Source organism: Poeciliopsis prolifica, unplaced genomic scaffold (assembly GCF_027474105.1).
Source record: "Poeciliopsis prolifica strain line A6 unplaced genomic scaffold, Auburn_PproV2 SCAFFOLD007, whole genome shotgun sequence".
Classification (NCBI taxonomy): Eukaryota; Metazoa; Chordata; class Actinopteri; order Cyprinodontiformes; family Poeciliidae; genus Poeciliopsis; species Poeciliopsis prolifica.
Genome location: NW_026562382.1, coordinates 3,072,959 through 3,078,970, shown reverse-complemented (window position 1 = coordinate 3,078,970; position 6,012 = coordinate 3,072,959).

Here is a 6,012-nt window from a genome sequence, read left to right as displayed (position 1 = left end):
ATCTAGTTCATCTTACCACTGACGTGGTAATAGTCAGATATATCTTTATCATCAGTTTCACGATTATACAATATAATTTTGAGATGGCCGTAGCTGGAAGACACATTTGTTTGCCTTTAAGTCCAAGGATGTCCTTTAAAAATTAAGCAGTATCAAGCAGTAAAGATTCAAAACACTGCCTTGCAAGTGTTGAGGTTATCTACCATTTTGTCATTTGCTGTGTAGCTTTTACATCTGAGAAGGGTTACATCGTTTGTAGTGTCTCATTATGTTTATAATAACTAAAGAACAGAAACCGAGTAAATAGGAAGTCAAACATAAGAAATCAGCACTTAATTGGCCAGATACTGACAACATCAAGACTTTTTATTTTGGTTTTCATACCTTTGAATGAGTTGTAGACATTTGTGTGTTTAGGATTTGGCATCTTGTCACATTTGCTATCATTTCAGTCTAATATTTTCAGTAACATTTTGCGTAATAATTATCCCGTTTCACAGCTTAGACACCATCTAAAAAAAATAAAATATTAAACGCTAAACAAAGACTGAAGGTCAGATTACATTTTAGAAAGACTTGTTATAAAGTCTTTGTGAGCTGCTCATCCTTACATTTCAGTTGGGCTTTACGACTGTATAGCAATTATTGTATTGCCACAATACAAAAAATAAAAATAAAAAACAAACAAAAATCAACCAATTTACATGTTGCCTTACTTTTTATGCTGGGTTTATAAATTCAATTTAGTGTATTGTGTCCATTTCGGTTCATTTCTAAGCTGCAAAGAAACATTTAACTGCTGTTCAGTATCTCATGGCAGCAAAAACACAAAATGTCTGTTTGGAGTCGGTCATTATTATCATGGTTTAATTCAGTGTGTTAAAAATCACAAACTACTGTACAACACTACAGTCCAACATAGACGAGTGTGCAGATTGAAAGCCTGTCAAGTGGACTCCAACATATTGCGATGTCATGGATATTGACCTTTTTATTTTAATGCTCCGACTATGTTTTTGCTTGTATTTGTGTATTTTCTGTCTTTCTACCAGTAGCGATTATGTTTGGTGTGTTTCCACAGCAAGTGTGTTTTGATGCCGCCTGTGTGTCTGCAGAACACTTTTTTAATTTTCACGGTTTGTTGACGTTTCAGATTGTTGGCACTTGTGCGGGTTTTGCTTCCTGCTCTGAAACCTAAACGCTAAATCTAAAAAATGGTTCTTTTATTATTGTGATTAAACACTGGTGGCTCCACATATTAAACTCCTCGTCCGCATCCTGCATCACTTTCATCTTAACTGTAAGATAATCACAGAATCGCTGAACTTAAATAGAAAGCTGGTATCTTCTCACTTCAGTGAGATGATAATAAAATATTCACTGATTATAAGGCCAACAAGTTACACTCTATGCTTTCTGGAAACTTCTACGGCTTCATTGTTGTTCATCTCACGATTAATAAAAAACTAGAGCATTCTCCTTGCTGTGCTTCTTTTCTCATCACTGTACTAAATAGTCACTAAATAGTGAGTGTAGTTTATTCCAAATTGATCACATGTCATCATCAAGACCTGCAACATCTGCAAACATATAAAGATGTAGCTGAAGTCGGCGTGATGTTAAAAAAGTTCAAATAAAATTCGTTTTAAATGTGGATATTTTTCCAGTCCGTCCATGTTTAAAAACTCTTCTGTTTTCATGTGAACATTGTTTCTTTAGGGCGTGACCAAACAGTTTGTTGGCGCCAAACAGGAATCGAACCCAAGTCGGCCACCAGTGGACTTTGACGTGGGCAAGAATAAAACTTGCTCAAGGACCGAGGCAGGAGCCCCTTCCACCAAACTCCCACTCGCTCGCGTCTGTTGCCAAGTGACGTGTAACGCGAGGACTTTATTTGCATCTTAAGTTCATTTCCTGCACGTCCGAGAGACTCGTAGCACGCAGCCGCCTCTCCACAGATCAAACATGTCGCGGCCTGTGAACGCCTCCTGACCGCGGAGCTGCTCTTGGCAGTCTGTGCTGCAGAAACATTTTGAACAGGAGCAATGTTATTTGTAGTCGAGTCTGGGTTTGTTTTTTTTTTTTTTTGTAAAGAGAGCCTGTCTGAAAACATGAAGTGAGCTATTATCTAAAGAAATTCTGCTGAAATGCTGTTGATCTAAAGAAATTCAACAGCATATGGAGAAAACAGTCACTGACGTCTACAGGTATAAATAGATAAATAATGCATAAATATTCTGATCCACTGTGACGGTTTGTCCATGTCGCAGGGCGAAGCTGCACCTCCTGCTTCCTCGACAAAACAAAGCAATTTGTTTTAAGACGTCAAACTGGTGGATCCTTGTCTTCCCAAACACTCACAAGGTGTTGGACATGGTGTGCATGGTGTGACGCAACATGGTGGTAAGGGTGCACCCGTCCGAACCTTTTTGAAACAAAGTGCACTCAGGAGAGAAATGATCAGATGATCTGTCAAACTGCTGATCTGCTGCCTGGGCAGAAGGTCGACGCTTTTAACTGTGTCGAGTTCACAGTGCTCCACGCTGCGCACGGGTGGGTTTTTCTCAAGATGCTTCTTCACCACCTTGGGCCACAAACGCGTACATTTCACATTCATGACCCGCATGGAAGTGAGTGTTTGCCTGATGGCCGGAAATGTAGTTTCTGTGAAGGAAGATTGTTTCGGTGATCTTGTTCTTCAACAAGATGCAGCGATTCTATACATAATAATAATGAAGAGGATCATGATAATAGTCGTCTTGAACCCATTTAGTCAGTTCTATTATCTCATTTCTGTGAAACTATCTGAAACTCTGCCACAGTTTAGCTAATGTTATCAAGTAAATACATTTTAAGAATTAGTAGAAATGCAACAAATTTTTTGTTATATTAGAGTTGCATCATTTTCACTGATAAATATGGATCTACCCTGGCAAAATCAATATAAACTGTCACAATGTTTGTTTTGTTCGATTCTAAAAGTTTGTTATATTTATGCAAAATAGTTTTTAGTGGAAATAGTTAGCTGTGCCAGGATAGGTGGGAGAGCAATGGTATCACTTTAATTTATAGGGCCCTGCCTTAAATAAGCATTTTAGGATAGCATTAGCATTTCGGCTAATTCTAGGTCGTGCACTAATGTTTCGATACTGAATGGTCCATGCTCGTCATCATGTCTGTGTTTCTCCACTTACTGTTGACTACGTCGTTGCTTACCTTACCTTAGCATTGATGCTAAAGTTTGACGGCATGGCCCCGTTTAAATGTCTTCAGAAATATCCTAGTTTCACAACAGAAAGGTTTCAAATATAGAGCAGTGTAAATACTGAAGGGTTCTTAACCTGAATCATTAGCCTTACTGGCATCTTCAGCTGATTCGATTCCACCGCAAACACTTTTTCCACTAAAGGTATTCCTTATGCAATATAAGCAGGAAGGGAAAGCGCATCCAGCCACATTGGGCTTGAAGCAGAAACGCAGGTCAAAGTGTCATTTTGTGTTTTGCTGGCTTTTCCACTAGATGTTACCAAAGAGGCAAATCTCCAGAAGAGACATCAGGGCTCGATTGAAATGTCCTGTCTGTTCCGTTTGAGCTGCATCTCTTGTCTCTGCAGAATGAGCCTTCCTGCCTCCACCCCTCCTCCGCTGCAGCTCCATCTACTTCCCCTCAGCTGCTTCCTAGCTGATGATCTATCCGGTGTTTCCATTGTTCCCTGTTCACCGGCCTCCCTAATTCCAGCTCCATTTGTCCGCCGTGTCATCGAGCTTTCCTGTTCCTCGCTCATTTTTCTTGCCCAATTCTGTAGTCGGCCTGTTATATTTCATTTGCGGTGCAGCAGTGTTGGCCCACGACTCACCACAGCTGCAGACACACAAGGAACAAAGTGGAAAATGGTGACACCCAGGAATAAGTGTAATCTGCAATCCGATCACCGACTGACTTGCTGAAGTATTCGTTCCTCCTGGAACTGAATGCAAACGTCTTTATATGACTCGGATTTAATGATTTAATACAAACAAAAAGAGGAAAGAGGAAATGAAAAATATGTGGAAAAGGTGCTCTGGTTTAGCAGGACTCAAAATAAACTTTCTGGCCCACATGCAAAGTGCTATATGGCAAAACAAAAACAACTAAAGCAGTTCACCTTAAATACAGTAATATATGCTGAGGGAAGGCTTTTCTTCAGTCAATGGAAAGATAACTGGAGCTGAAAGGGGCAACTGTGCAAAAGAAAAGAAAAAGTTAGAGACAAAAGGTTTCAGACTTGGCCGGAGGTTCACCTTCCCGCAGGAAAACAAACCGAAACAAACAGACAATAGAACAGTTTAGATCAAAAAGACGTCCTGTGTTGAAACGGCCCAGTCAAAGTCAGGAGTTAAATCCAATTGAGAATGTACACTTAAGGCTGATAGAGGCACAGCACCAATTTTTTTTTTAATATTTATAAATTGTGAACCATTTTCTTTCCATTTTAAAAGTATGTTTTAATTTATAGAGGAGAAAAAAATCTCAGTAAAACATAACCAAGTTTGTCGTTCCATGACAATTAAAATCCTCTTCGTCACAGTGCTGATCATTCTGCGTGACTTTTATTCAGTTTTCATCTAGTTTTTGTCCACAAAAAGGAGGTTTGCAAGCAAAAATGAAATATTTTCATCTGCAAAATGAGCAGTGAGTTAGCTCTATGAATCGTCTATCGAACGTGGTGAACTGGGAAAATAGAGGTACAACAGCTTTAATCCAAATTGTCTTTGACTAATTTATGGACTCTTGGACTCTGAAGTGCTTGATAAGAGAATTGCAATTATTTCCTTGACTTCTGAGAAACTTACACTTTGTGTTGCTGGTGACCAACGAAGCAAAACTAGTTTGGGAAAAAAAAAACACAAGAAAAGATGAACAGGTGCAAAAATGTCGTCATTCCATAAGAAGCAGGAATGTGTGCGGTACTTTAAGGTCTGTTCTCCAAATATCATGGTGGACCTAAGAGGTGGCGCCGCCAGAAACCCGTTTAAATAAAGCGCACAAACATCAAGCTGAGTGGCAAGGTGTGTCTGAGGTAATCTCTGCAAGCAACACTCGACCTTTTAAACAGGGGAGACCAAACCACTTCACAGAGTCAGAAGACCAGTGCTGAGAGTTCAGGACTCGGCTGTGCACCTTTTAAGAGAACAGCAAACAGATTTTGAGAAAGACACAAAAGGTGCGCCGAGGAAAAATGAAGAATACTCAGATAACCTCTGTCAAACAAAGCATTTCAGCCATTACTCTCCTTAACGACTGCTCACTAGGAGTCAGGAGACCAAACTGCATGTTGGTTGTTTAAGTGAAGAGCTCGTGGATGACAACGACCCGCAGAGAGACCACCTGGGAGAGGATCCATGTGGCGACTTCAAAATGTTTCATTCACAATGTACCTACAATTAAACATTGTTTAAGTACCTACAACTTCCCAACCCTGTAATTACAGGCGGACCAAACATGAAAGAGTTTTGGTTATTCTTGACGATGAAAACACAAGCTTCGGTTTCTCAGAAATCATTTCTTAAGACCAATAAAAAAGGATGTTGAACATACATGTCAACTTGTTCAAACTGCACCGTTTATGTACTTTGTCGGTGCTTCTTGCGTGAATCACTGCATCCTTGCGCAGCAGCATGGAGGTGATGGTCCTGTGGCTTTGAGGAGGATCTAAGGTGGGTTTAAAGCCAGTCGTCAACTTGTCCAAGTTGTTGGGTCTGGTGCCTTTCATCCTCCTCTTGCTAACAGGTCATACATCCTCCAAGGCATTTAGGTCCAGCCAGTTTGATGACCAGCTAAGCACAGGGTGGTCAGTCAATGAATCAACCTTCAATAACGTTGGAACTTTCTGCTCAGTGTTTTAGAACCTTGCCTTTCAAAGAAAATGCTAAATTTAGCTTCTTCTGAAAAAGAGTTATTTGAGTAACATCCTGCATTGCCCAGGAAAGATGTTCCTGAGTGACGTTGTCTCTGGTTCGTTTCCTGGATGT